General features: G+C 41.9%; 1 protein-coding gene across 14 annotated transcripts in view; it reads left to right on the plus strand.

Annotated features, from left to right (window-relative positions):
- The window catches only part of TBXAS1 (thromboxane A synthase 1), a 323,500-nt gene that overhangs the window by 236,051 nt on the left and 73,389 nt on the right, over positions 1-14,060 (plus strand). The gene's annotated exons all lie outside the window — the stretch shown is intronic.

Here is a 14,060-nt window from a genome sequence, read left to right on the forward strand (position 1 = left end):
TTCCTCCACACCTGCACTCCAGATAAGTACTCCTGGACCATAAATCCTTGCTGTTTCTGGGACTCTCCAATCTATTTAATATTTCAGACTATACATGCAAAGACATACATTGGTTGATTGCTAAATCAGGAGAAATTTAGAAGTGTTTTTTAAGAGTATATTATTAGTTTATATAAACATAGTCAGTACCTTAAATCCCCAGCAGGAGCCATGCATTCTTCTGTCTCTTTGACTGTTCTAGGAACCTTACAGCAAAGACAGCCTGCATATGAGCAATTCACTTGACCACTGGGGCAGCACCATGAATAGGCAGGGTGGTCTGGAGTGAAACTATTGACGTGACCAGTGCCCTCATTTTTCAAGGTTATATTATTGGCCAGAGGCTTTTGAGACTATATTTTTTTTCTAATAAATGTGTATATTCTTTGCCAAGCTAATTAACACAGACTCATCCGTCTCTTTCCTATGAAATCTAATCTTATCTGTTGCTTGCAATTCCACATGTGACTTGGTATACTAAAGAGGGCCTTGGATAATATATGCTGTTGAGAGATTAATTTTTGACCCCTTGATTTTCCTGGCATTTTGACATCAGAATAGTTAACCAGCATCACTACAAGGTTGATGTTAAATAATTAATTATTCTAGTGACATGGAATTTAGACAGAATGGGCTCAGTTGCAATCATGCAACCTCTAAGATGATGGACACCCTAGGAATTCATAAGTTTGATTACCTAGATTAGCTGAAAAGGGAAGGAACTGAAAGAATCCTCCCCCACTTCAGACTTTTCTTGGAGGAGTGAAAATTGACGTATTTTTCTCTCAGGCTAAAAGAAAATTAGTTTCATCAAGTGAGAGTTGGACTCTCTATCCCCATTTCTCTTGTCCACCATTTTGGTAATATATGGTAATCAATATACTTCCATCATAGGCTGAGTAAGCCAAACCCACAACAATATCAGTGTTTTGTTTCTCTTTTGTATCTGCTGATAGACCAGATTATTTGCAGAGCAGACATCACAGCAGGTGGAGTAAGGGGAGAGCCTGACTGGAGTGAAACCCTTGTCCACACTGATGCCCAGGGGAGATTGAGAACAGATAAACTAGGATTTGGAAAGGAGCAGGGCAGGTGGATGCTCAGAGTTTCACTTGACAGGTGGGCCATAGAGAGATGAGGAGACAAGCTGGAGCCACAATAAATTTCCTTGGCTGGCTGACTGTGCCACCTACATCTTTCATAGGCCTTGGAACGGTTGTAAGGTACTAGCCCTGCCAGGGAAGCCATATGTGATGAGATGTAGTTTTGTCCATATTGTATGATGCCTATAGAATGGGATTATCTTGTCTGGGTGCAGAGTGTCTCCCAACAGCAGTCTTTCCAGAAGCATGAGGTCCTATGTGTAGTAACTAGGTTCAACGCTGCAATGCAGGTCGTGTGAGTTGTGATGCAAAGTAAGTAAATTGGGGTGAAAGGGTAGGGCCCTGACCCAAAAGAACAGTGGCTCAGCCATACTTATTACCTACAGAAACTAGAATATAGGAAGTCAAAGAAATCTGGAACATCTGGCCTCGCGGTATTCAAAAACAACAAGAGAGGAAGAGCTTTGTATGATACCTCTCTTTGTATGGAACCCAAACTGTATCCCAAAAGCTCAACATTAACTGGAAATAGAATTCATCAGGATAGCACATATCTCCTGGGGAGCAGTAACCAAACTAAACAATAGCAGCAAAAATGTAACTTCTCAATTTAGATGTTAATTTGCTTCCACTTGGAACAACAGCATCCTTTCCTCTTCCCCAAATTAGCCACAAGATTTCTCAGGGGATCAATAGTGCTTCAGGTGTAGCATTGTAGTCTGCTTTATGCATTTCCATCAATCCTTCTTATCCTGAGATGTCTTCAAGCCTCAGCAATAAAAATTAAGAGGAGATCTTGATACAAGTCACTCCTTTCCTGACCCAGACAACCTTGGGTTTTTGAGACTCCAGAGAAACAGGTACCTCTTCTCTCAGTAAGGGCTCTCCTAGTGGAAGGGGAGAATTCAAGTAACACATACAACCAGTAAATAATCTATATGTGTCTGTATGTGAATGAGCTATAGGGAAGAAAAGGAGAATTCTGTAATCTAAAAGTCCAGCACAGAATCCTAAATTACCTATTTTATACTTCCAGAGTCTAAAAGCTGAGCTGATGATGATGTTTTGTTAAGAAATATTAAATCCCCAGAAGCATACCATGATGGAATTAAACTCCTGTTTAATGTGTTAGCAACTTAAAAAATGATCCTAGCTGGTTTGAGTGTTAGGTCAAAATGGAATTTTTCCTCCAGGTATGTACATAAATTAGGTAGTATTAACAGAAAACAACCAGACCATTTATTTGTCAATACGTGTACAAAGTGAAGGCCTACTGACCGGCTGCCAGAAGGAATAGAAACTAGTTTGCATTTCATGATTATGTAAAGCAGTACCTTAATGGGGTGAACTTCCTGTGACCTTCCCATGTTGCCCTCCCTGCCCCCACCCTAATTTTCAATTTCTAACAGTTTACTCATGCAATAATGCTACACAGCAGGGAGCTTTGTTATTGCGTGTTCCATCCTAAGATGCCTTTTTAATGTTGGATTAGAGAAACAATTGTGATTCAGTGTTTAGGATTTTCTTTTCTTCTGTTTAGGGTTCTTCCTGTGATATGGCTAAACATATCTCCATTAAAATGGGACAAAAGGGAATGGTGTTGGGAGGAAATCAGGGAAATGAAAAAAAACCCTCAGCGTGCATGCTGTTTAATACTATTTTGTTTCACGCTGATTAATAGTTTATTAGAACAAAGAATTGAAGAACATTGGATTTTCACTAGGGTTACTAACAAAAAAAATTAATGGCATAAATTGCCAAAAAGTGACTAGTGATATTGGATGCCTAGATTTAATGGGGGCCAAATTTGAGAGACCTAACAGAGGCCTAATTTTTGGAGGGCAGAAAATTAGGCCCTTTTATGGTGTCTCAGATTGGGCAACCAAAAACTGAGACTCTGAGATTAGTTATTTTTTGAAAATTTAGACCACTTTCCCAAAATGTGTATGTGTGATTTGGATGATTGTTAATAGGATATGAAGACTATCACCTCTATATCAGCAGCTGAGAGAGGGCCTAAGGGCCTAGGTCAACAGAGATTGAGGGTAGTTACTATTCAACATCTCTGGTGCGATGCTGTGTGTCAAGCTGTCTCTCTCTCTTCATGTATGGACAAGTGTCTGAATCCATTTTAAAACTGGTACCAGGACTGGCAATGTTGTTAGGGGAGCCACAGGTTGAATGCACTTAAAGTTAGGTTTCTATTTCGCTCCTATAGGTTATCCCTCCTGGCTACCATGGAGGTATATGACAAGGACAGGGAAGGGAAGCTTATGCTGCCTCTGCACATGTGGAATGCGTTCCGTGAACAGAATAATTAATTCTTCAGGGCTGTCGAACCAGCACTTTTCACCAGCTCCAAATTCACATTTTAATGTCCTAGAAAACAATGAGATTGTGTTCTAGGTAAAACTTTCTGGGTTTACATAAAAATGAGAGAGAAATTGAATTTCAAGGGTACTTTTGTTAATGAATAGAAAAAAAGGTACAAAGGTAATATTTTCCAGTAATGTGTAACATTCCCTTAGGTCAAAAAAGGAAGAAGTTAAAATGATATTGACACACATATCACTTTGGGAACAGGAATTGAATGAGCTTAACACCTTTCTTTGTGTTAGACATGTTTGCAGTCCAAAAAAGACAAATTGTGTATCATCAAAAAAGTTCAGAGCTGTAGGTCCATTATCTCTCGCCCCTCATTGCTCTTGATTTCAATAAACCACAGGGGGAGGGGTGTGGAAGCGATATTAAAAAGAAACCTCTCAGTAGCTCCATTTTTTTATGCATCAATTTTGTATGCATTGAAGGTACAATATGATGAAGGTTTTATGCAGTCAGGAGCCAAGATTTAATAGCCTGAGAAATAGAGAACCTTACAGCTAATGTCAAGGTGTTAATCTAACCTTGTGTTTTAATCCGTTAGTTGCCCAGGGAATGGAAAAACAAAAGGTAAATATTTTGATGTTATGGAGTGTTCAGGGAGAAAATTTGCTTCCAGCAGAGCGGCTTTTAAATAAATGATTAAGATTTTTTTTTCCTTGATGGGAAAAGAATAACTATAAGATAGATTTAGTAAATTCACTTTCCTTTAAATGTCTTGCATCTTTCCCTCTCACTAATTAGTAAAAGTCAAATGTTCTCGCTCTGCAGACAGTGACTATGAAGAAAGGGATAAAGTATGTGGAAAAGACTGCAGAGCTGAAATAATTAGGCAATTTATCATTGAGGGTAATTGGACTTATGCAAAGCAGCATTGTTTAGTACAGGTTTCCATTTCTTCTAACTGGGTGTGAAAATGCAGTTGCATTGATTGGGCAATACTTTTGTGCTTTTTCCAGTATGCATTATACCAGGGTCTCTCAGTTTAAAGAGCAAGCTTTTTTCCAGTCATTTTTTTCACTTCACTGATCTTCAGAGTCATCATTGAGCTTCTTAGACCCCAAGCCAAGATTAAAGCACCCAATGTAGAGTCAAGATGGGAGGGTTGGGTTGCTGAATTTTAATTTTTTCCTCCACCAGATGATTTTCACTTAACAAATTAAAGTTTTCACTTTGTTTCAGAGGAAAGATTGCCAAATGGAAGCACATCTTAGTCGCACTGGTAGCTAGTTGAGACATTATGTCAGTTTCCCAGGCATGTTGGCATAGGGAACAGGAGGTCCAAAACTGTGCCTCTGAGCATATGTCTACACTGCAATTAAAAACCCATGGCTGGCCAATGCCAGCTGACTTGGGGTTGTGGGGCTCAGGCTGTGGGGCTGTTTCATTCCTGTGTAGACTTCCGGCCTTAGGCTGTAGCCTGGGCTCTAGGACCCTGCGAGGTGGAACATTCCCAGAGCTCGGACTGCAGCCTGAGCCTGTAAGTCTACACTGCAGTGAAACAGCTCCTATGAGCCCCAGTCAGATGACTCGGGCCAGCCGCGGTTTATTAATTGCAGTGTAAGTGTAGAGTGACCAGATGTCCCGTTTTTAAAGGGACAGTCCCATATTTAAGCCCTGCTGCAGGTGTCCTGACTTTTTCTTAAAAACCAGCAAATTGTCCCATATTTTCTGTCTTCCCTGGGCCCTGGTGCACAATGCATCCTTAGGACTTAACCCCTTCCTGCCTGTGCTGTAGCCAGATGGCTGGGTTATGTTGGTTATGCAACAGCCTGGAGGTGTTAGCTGCCTGTCAACGCTAGGAAAGGACAGGCGGCTTCCAGCCACATGGGGGTGGGGAGGAGAAGCGGGGAGGCAGAAGAGATGAACTCTGCAAAGACATGGGCCAGGTCATCCCTTCCCCCCCGCGTGGCTGGAAGCAGCTCCCGTCCCTTCCCTCCCACACAGTGCCGAAAGACTGCTGTTGGCCACATTCTGGTGTGAACCCTGGCAGAAATCTGGGGAGGGGGGACATATGACCCTGCGTTCCCACCCCTGCCCCCCCCCCCATATGTTGCCTTGGGAAGATGCAGCACCAGGTACCAGGGGAGGCAGGTCTGTGCTGGAGGCCTAGCCAGGCATGGAGGGTGGAGAGTCCCGGGCTGGGGGTGAGGGGTGTCAAGTTCGTCGGTCACCCCCCTGTGTGAAAGAGGTGTATGGGAGTTTGTGTGTCAACTCTCCCTGTGTGGGGGGGGAAGGGAGGGAAGCGGTGTGTGTGTCACCCCTCCCCGTGTGAACCCTAAAGCCTTAAAGATAAGAAAGTAAATAAAAAGAATTCAGCTACACAGTATTTCTTAATGGGGCTCAGTTAATTTGAATGTTTGTACTGCATAGTTCTGATTGATTGCCGTTGAACTTACTTGAATACCAGTAATTTTACCAGGTGTCCCATATTCAGCATAGGAAAATATGGTCACCCTATGTAAGCTGTCCTTGAGAATGAAAAACATAAGCATGAAGGCACCACCAGCAGGTAGATATTGTTTAGATATTAAGGGGACAGAGGTGAGCAGTGATTATTTTATAAGATACAAACAAGTTCATTATTCATTGGCAGACATGGCTGCCCCTTCACGCTGGTAATCCTTGTAGCCCTATGCATTTCAAGTGCCCCTAAATTCAATCCTTCAAACGTAAATATTCTCTTTGTTTTCCAAGGCAGAGATCAGGGCAGATATCCCTCTGCATCCCTGTCAAAATTTCATCATGTTTCCTGCTTTACACCCTCACCCTTGATACTTATCTCATCATGCAATTCCCAACCTTTTGACCAAAGCAGACTAGATGTAGCCTCCATTTGAGCTAGTCGATGCCACACCATGATTGGCTGGCTATTGAGTAATGCAAGGTATTTCCTTCCCTTTGTGTTAAGTGCTCTGCTATTTCATCCCTCCTAACACCTGCCCAAGGAAGTGAAAGGCTGTGAATGGCAAAGGCTAATATCTTTTTTAAAATACTTTTTTCTTTCTATGAGTGTGCTTCATCCAGTAACCTCAAAGTGCTGTACAAATATTAAGCCTTATAACATCCCTATGAGGCTTGTAAGTAAAATTATCCCCATTTTAAAGGTGAGGACAGATTAAATATTTTGGCCAATGTTACAGAGTGAAGTCCTGATCCTGCAAAGATTTACACACATACTTAACTTTAATCATGTGAGATCTTTGGTTGGTGTAAATTGGCATAGGTCCATAGACTTTAATGGAGTTACGCTGACTTATGCCTGCCAAAGATCTGACCTGTTGAGTTCAGTAGAACTATTCAGGTGCATGAATTAAGCACACACATAAGTGTTTGAAGGATTGCAGCATAAATCTGTGACAGAGCTGGGACTATACCCTAGGAGTCCTCTTTTCCAGTCTCCTGGCCTACTCTCTCGAAAGCATTCTTCCTTCCCTATGTCCCTTGCTGCACCAAAAAAGGTTTAAAAAAATTTAAAAATCTTTTCTAAGAAAAATTGAATGGCGTAAGATGGCTTTCCCAACCTTGTGGGTTATGCTGAGTGGAATTTTGAAAATTAATTAATGATTGAAGATAAAATATTCTAAGGAAAACAAAAAAATATCTGCTTTGCTAACTTTCTAAATACTCATTAAGTTTTTGCCAGTTTTCTGTTACTCCAGAAATCCTTAATGTTGGCCAAACAGCCTTTAATATATTGCTTTTTAAATTGATAAGAGTGTTGAACTGTCTGTAGATTTTTGCATTCATTATTTTAAAATTCAATTTTGTAAAATATATACTGTGCACAGGGTACCTGCAATTCAAGCACCCGATTCTCATTTTTACTAATGCCTCTTTACATTGCTCTGGTAGTGGGAATGGGCCTACAGTGGGTGCAAATTTATGTATGACATATTCGGTGGTGGCAGTGATTATCCCTAAATTCGAGGATGATGTCTGCCAGGGGAAAAAAGTCATTGGTGAGACTTAAGATGGCTGAGGAGTCCAATTCATGCTCTACAGGTTTTTCCACATACATGACAGGTGGTTGCTTGGAGAAAGCAAAACTGTTGGCCAGGATGCTGTACACTTTCTTTCCTCCTCCAAGCTGAGGCTTGGTATATGATGCAATGCCATTGCAGTTTATTGCCAGTTAGCTCTTCCCAATTCGTAGGGTCAATGCCTCCCTTCTTAAGATTTACTTTCAGGGTGTCCTTGTAGCATTTCCTCTGTGCCCCGTGGGTCCTCTTACCATGACTAAGTTGAGAAAAGAGGACTTGCTTCAGAAGACGAGTATCAGCCATCAGCACACAATAGCTAGCCCAGTGAAGTTAATGTTTCATAATCTTCGCCTCAACACTGGTGATGTTAGCTGCAAAGAGAACGCTGGCGCTGGTGTGGTGATCTTCTCAGGTGATATGAAGAATCTTCCTAAGGCAGCGCAGTTGGTATCACTCCAAATGCTTAGGATGGCTTCAGTACGTCACCTATGTCTCGCACCCATAAAGAAGAGTGGGGATAACTACTGCATTGTAGACAAGGGTCTTAGTTTCCATCTGCAGATCTCTATCAATAATGACACGATGAAGCAACATGCCAAAGGATGTGCTGGCATAATGGATCCTATGTTCAATCTCTACATGAAGATTAGCTGTCTGGGAAAGGTGGCTACCCTGGTAAAAGAAATGCTCAATGTTTTCCAGGAATTTTCTATGACAATTTCTGGGAGAAGGGGGCAACTTGTGCTGGGGCAGGCTGGTGGAGCACCTTAGTCTTCCCAATGTTGAGGGAAAGTCCCAGGCTACGATAGGCACCTGAGAAAAGATCTAGGGGGGACTGCAAGTCAGCCTCAGTGTGTGCAAGGGTAGCACAGTCGTCAGCAGACTGAAGGTCAATAATAACAGTCCTGGTGACCTTAGTTTTAGAATGAAGAGTCTGCAGATTGAAGAGCTAGCCATCCATGCAATGCTCAATCCCAATTCCAGAAGAAAGGCAGTCATGACAAAGAATCAAGATCATGGCAATATAGATGGAAAAAAGGGTTGGGGCAATAACACAGCCCTGCTTAACACCAGTATGGATGGTGAACAGGTCCCTTTCCAATCCATTACAGAGAATGGTGGCGGTCATCCCATCGTGAAGTAGCCTGAGAACGTGAATGAACTTCAATGGACAGCCAAACCTAGACAGCATCTTCCATAATGCTTCAAGTTGCAATGGGGGAGGTTTAGATTGGATATTAGGAAAAACTTTTTCACTAAGAGGGTGGTGAAACACTGGAATGCGTTACCTAGGGAGGTGGTAGAATCTCCTTCCTTACAGGTTTTTAAGGTCAGGCTTGACAAAGCCCTGGCTGGGATGATTTAACTGGGACTTGGTCCTGCTTTGAGCAGGGGGTTGGACTAGATGACCTTCTGGGGTCCCTTCCAACCCTGATATTCTATGATTCTATTCTATGATTCTATGATTCTATGACTGATGGAATCAAAGGCCTTAATTAGGTCAGTAAATGTCATAAATAATGACACTTCTCTTAGATCTGTCTTGCAACAAAAATCATGTTGGTGGTGCTCTGAAATGGTCTGAAACCAGATGGGATTCTGGAAGGACATCTTTGGCAAGAGGGAGGAGATGGCTCGAAAGGATGAGAGCAAGGATCTTCTGGGCAATGGAGAGGAGGGCAATGACTTAGTAATTCCTGCACATGACTTGTCCTCTTTCTTAAAAATGGTCACAATATTGGCATTCTTTAGGTTGGGTGGAATTTACCATACCATACCATACCAAAATGCCATATACAGAGGTAATATCACCACCCTACTCTTGCTTGATATTCTTTACATTTACATACACTTCAAGGGTCTCTACACAGCCATAACAGTGTAAAGGGACCTTAGTGTAAATAAGATCCAGGTCCAAAGGATATATGTCTAGTGCTTTACAATACAACTATTTTAAGGAGAGCAATATTCATAGAAAAATCTGGCATGCAACTCCAGGCAAACAAATAATTCAGAAAACACATACGGAAAAGAGAAGCCACGTTAAAGACAAAGTGTTACATATTCCAGTAGATCTTCCTGCTTTATATGTGGGACAAATGCACAGACATTTTTTGTAAAAACATGCACCGTTTCTGATGTAAAGAGTACAGCCTACACAGAACAAGACACCTTGTATACGGGTTAAAATGGCATTTAAAAAGTCCCATATTCTTCCCTGGTTCCATTTCCCCCTTTTATATTCTTACATAGACAGAAGCTAGAGCCCTGGCATGCATAAACAAATTGCTTGTTAAAAACTTGAAGCCTACAGGATGAAAGTTTGCGTTGGACCACTTGTAGGGCAGTGATAAAGATATGTCCTGCCAGTGAGGGGATCTCTAGTGATCAGTTGCAAAGCCCACTGATATGGAGATGTGATATGGCCAGATATGGTGGTGTTCAGGTTCACAGGCTGCTTATTTAAATAAACCTTTTATTCCTCCTTTGGCATTCATCACCAAGAGTCCTAGTACTGTGTTTGGAATGGAGAATAAGTCAAGGCTGCAAAGAGATCAATATGGAATGAACATCCTGAATTTTTCCAATCTCTCCTTATGAGAGAACTATAGATGGGTCTGAACCATGAAGGTGTGAAATTGTCCCAAGTTTAGCAGCATTCAAATCTGGGTTCTGGTTTGGTCCCCATCTCTAGGGACAAGGAAACAATTTCTTCACCATCTTGTTTTTATATATCAGCTGGTGCTGCCAAGTTTCATAGATTTTAAAGCCAGCAGGGACCATTGTGATCATCTAGTCTGACCACCTGCATAATACAGGGCAGAGAATTCCATCCAATGATTTCTACTGCATCAAGCCAAACAACTTGTGGTTGAATTAGGGCATATCTTTAGAAACACATCCAGTCTTGATTTAAAACTCCCAAGTGATGGAGAATTTACCACATTCTTTGATAATCTGGTCCAAAGGTTAATTAGCTTCATTGTAAAAAAAAAAAAAAAATAATTGCATTTTGTTTCCACTTAGAACTGTGCTGGCTTCAACTTCCAGTTAGTGGATCTTGTAATTCCTGTGATTGCTAGGTTAAAAAGCCTTTTAGCATTAGATATCTTCTCCCTATGGAGGTAATTATAGACTGCAATCTAGTTATTCCATATCCTTCTCTTTGGTAAGATAAATAGACTGAGCTCCTTAAGTCTCTCACTGTCAGGCATCTTTTCTTGAACTTGAATCATTTGTGTGCCTCTTCTCTGAAGAGTCACCAATTTTCAACATCTGTTTTGGAGTGTGGACACTATAACTGGACACACTACTCCAGTGTGGTCTCACCAATGATAAATACAGAGTGTGACAGGGTTGGGCCAGACAAGAGGACAGACAGGAGAGTAATATAAGGCAGATATATTAGCCCCAGGCTAAGTAGGTCCCTTTTCCCTGGGTAAGGTAACAGGGAAGGTTCCAGAACAATCAGGAACCTTTTGGAGACAATTAAGACAGGCTGATTAGAACACCTGCAGCCAATCAAGAAGCTGCTAGAATCAATTAAGGTAGGCTAATCAGGACACCTGGGTTTTAAAAAGGAGCTCACTTCAGTTTGTGGTGTGCGTGTGAGGAGCTGGGAGCAAGAGGCGCTGGGAGCTGAGAGTGAGAACGTGGACTGTTGGAGGACTGAGGTGTACAAGCATTATCAGACACCAGGAGGAAGGTCCTATGGTGAGGATAAAGAAGGTGTTGGGAGGAGGCCATGGGGAAGTAGCCCAGGGAGTTGTAGCTGTCGCACAGCTGTTCGAGTAGGCACTCTAGACAGCTGCATTCCACAGGGCCCTGGGCTGGAACCCAGAGTAGAGGGCGGGCCCAGGTTCCCCCCAAATCCTCCCAACTCCTGGTCAGACGCAGGAGGAGTCGACCTGGACTGTGAATTCAGAAAAACAGCCAAGCTGTGGGCTGCCGTGAAGCTCCAAGGCAAGCAAATTTGCCAATAAGCACCAGACCCACCAAGGTAGAGCAGGAACTTTGTCACAAGACGTAATACCATCGCCCTACTCCTGCTCAAAGTTCCCCTATTAATACAACCAAACCTTGTTAGCCCTTTTCGCCACAGTATTCTTTTCTTGTCTTTGCCAGCACAGCTCTGTAAGTGGAGCAGCTGCAGTGAGGTAGGGAGTACTGACAAATAACACATTTCTTTGCCCCACTGGCAGGAGCATGATGTTTTCAGTCTCTTAAATCTCACCAAGCCAAAATTTAATAGCTGAAACTATCCACCTAATTAGAAATGGGTTTTGTATATTGCCTTTTGTGCTTGTGCTGTTTCAGATTGAAGAAGTAATGAGTTAAATTTGAGTAACACAGTGACTATGTAGGCTAGTGCAGCAGCTGTTATGCACTCAGGGCCAGATTTTTAGAAGTATTTAGGTGCCTAAAGATGTAGATAGGTGCTTTGGAAAATCTCACTAGTTGCTTATCTGTAGGCACCTAAATACCTTTAAAAATCCGGCCCTCAGTTATCAAACATCTTTGAATATTGGAACCTGCTGAGAGAATGAGTATGGGCCAGGACACTCGGGTAATGGATACTTTTCTAAAAGAGTGTTGGGGAACTTTAATTTCCATCTTGGTGGTGGATGAGGGGTCTAATTTTAATGCATCATCCAAAGGATGGTACCTCTAAAAGGGCAGTACATCCCACCTACTTATCCAGTTCTATACTAGTGTCAGTAATGCATATAAGCCAAGTCCTGGTGTGAAACTTAACCTCTTCTATGGGGATATCACAGTTGAGCCAATGTTGTCAGAAGGTCAAATGAAATTAGATGGTTGCTCTTAAATGTAGAAAGAAAAGGAGTACTTGTGGCACCTTAGAGACTAACCAATTTATTTGAGCATAAGCTTTCGTGAGCTACAGCTCACTTCATCGGATGCATACTGTGGAAAGTTTAGAAGATCTTATTATATACACACAAAGCATGAAAAAATACCTCCTCCCACCCCACTCTCCTGCTGATAATAGCTTATCTAAAGTGATCACTCTCCTTACAATGTGTATGATAATCAAGTTGGGCCATTTCCAGCACAAATCCAGGTTTTCTCACCCCCCCCCCCCCCACACACACACACAAACTCACTCTCCTGCTGGTAATAGCTTATCTAAAGTGACCACTCTCCTTACAATGTGTATGATAATCAAGGTGGGCCATTTCCAACACAAATCCAGGTTTTCTCACGCCCCGCCCCCCCCCCACACAAACTCACTCTCCTGCTGGTAATAGCTTATCCAAAGTGACCACTCTCCTTACATTGTGTATGATAATCAAGGTGGGCCATGTCCAGCACAAATCCAGGGTTTAACAAGAACGTCTGGGGGGTGGGGGTAGGAAAAAACAAGGGGAAATAGGCTACCTTGCATAATGACTAAGCCACTCCCAGTCTCTATTCAAGCCTAAGTTAATTGTATCCAATTTGAAAAGGAATTCCAATTCAGCAGTTTCTCGCTGGAGTCTGGATTTGAAGTTTTTTTGTTGTAAAATAGCGACTTTCATGTCTGTAATCGCGTGACCAGAGAGATTGAAGTGTTCTCTGACTGGTTTATGAATGTTATAATTCTTGACATCTGATTTGTGTCCATTTACTCTTTTACGTAGAAACTGTCCAGTTTGACCAATGTACATGGCAGAGGGGCATTGCTGGCACATAATGGCATATATCACATTGGTGGATGTGCAGGTGAACGAGCCTCTGATAGTGTGGCTGATGTTATTAGGCCCTGTGATGGTGTCCCCTGAATAGATATGTGGGCACAGTTGGCAACGGGCTTTGTTGCAAGGATAGGTTCCTGGGTTAGTGGTTCTGTTGTGAAGTGAGCTGTAGCTCACGAAAGCTTATGCTCAAATAAATTGGTTAGTCTCTAAGGTGCCACAAGTACTCCTTTTCTTTTTGTGAATACAGACTAACACGGCTGTTACTCTGAAACCTGTCTTAAATGTAGAGAAATCTTACTGACTTAACAGCTAGTCCATCAAGAGCTGTGTGTAAGCTCGAAAGCTTATCTCTCTCACCAACAGAGGTTGGTCCAGTAGAAGATACTACCCCACTCCCCTTGTCTCTCAGTCCATCTGATGTACACGCCAGATGTTAAATGGAGATGGCTGTTTAATACAGAATGTCAAATGCACCAGGGTGGGAATGAGCTTGCACTGTTCTCCATTATGATTTAGGCTTTGTGTAGCCTGAAGCCAAAGAGAATCCAGTGGGGTTTGTTGAAGTAACAAATCCAGGGTTAGGGTCACCAGAGAAGAGAAAACTGCACAGGATATACTCAGTCCAATAATCTACAGTTAAATGTGCTGCATAGGCAGAATTAGAGTATCGCTAGTTAAAACTAGTTAATTATTTAAAAAAATCTAATGAAATATAAAATATTCAAACTGTCTGTGCCTAGCATATGCTATTGCTGCAAAAAGGAACACACCTACATTTAGAACATTGCCTGTTAAGCGATTTTAAGAAGTAAAATATTTTAAAAACAAAAAATGGAATCATATTATTTGAAAAACAG

Source organism: Chelonia mydas, chromosome 1 (assembly GCF_015237465.2).
Source record: "Chelonia mydas isolate rCheMyd1 chromosome 1, rCheMyd1.pri.v2, whole genome shotgun sequence".
In the NCBI taxonomy this organism is placed as follows: domain Eukaryota; kingdom Metazoa; phylum Chordata; order Testudines; family Cheloniidae; genus Chelonia; species Chelonia mydas.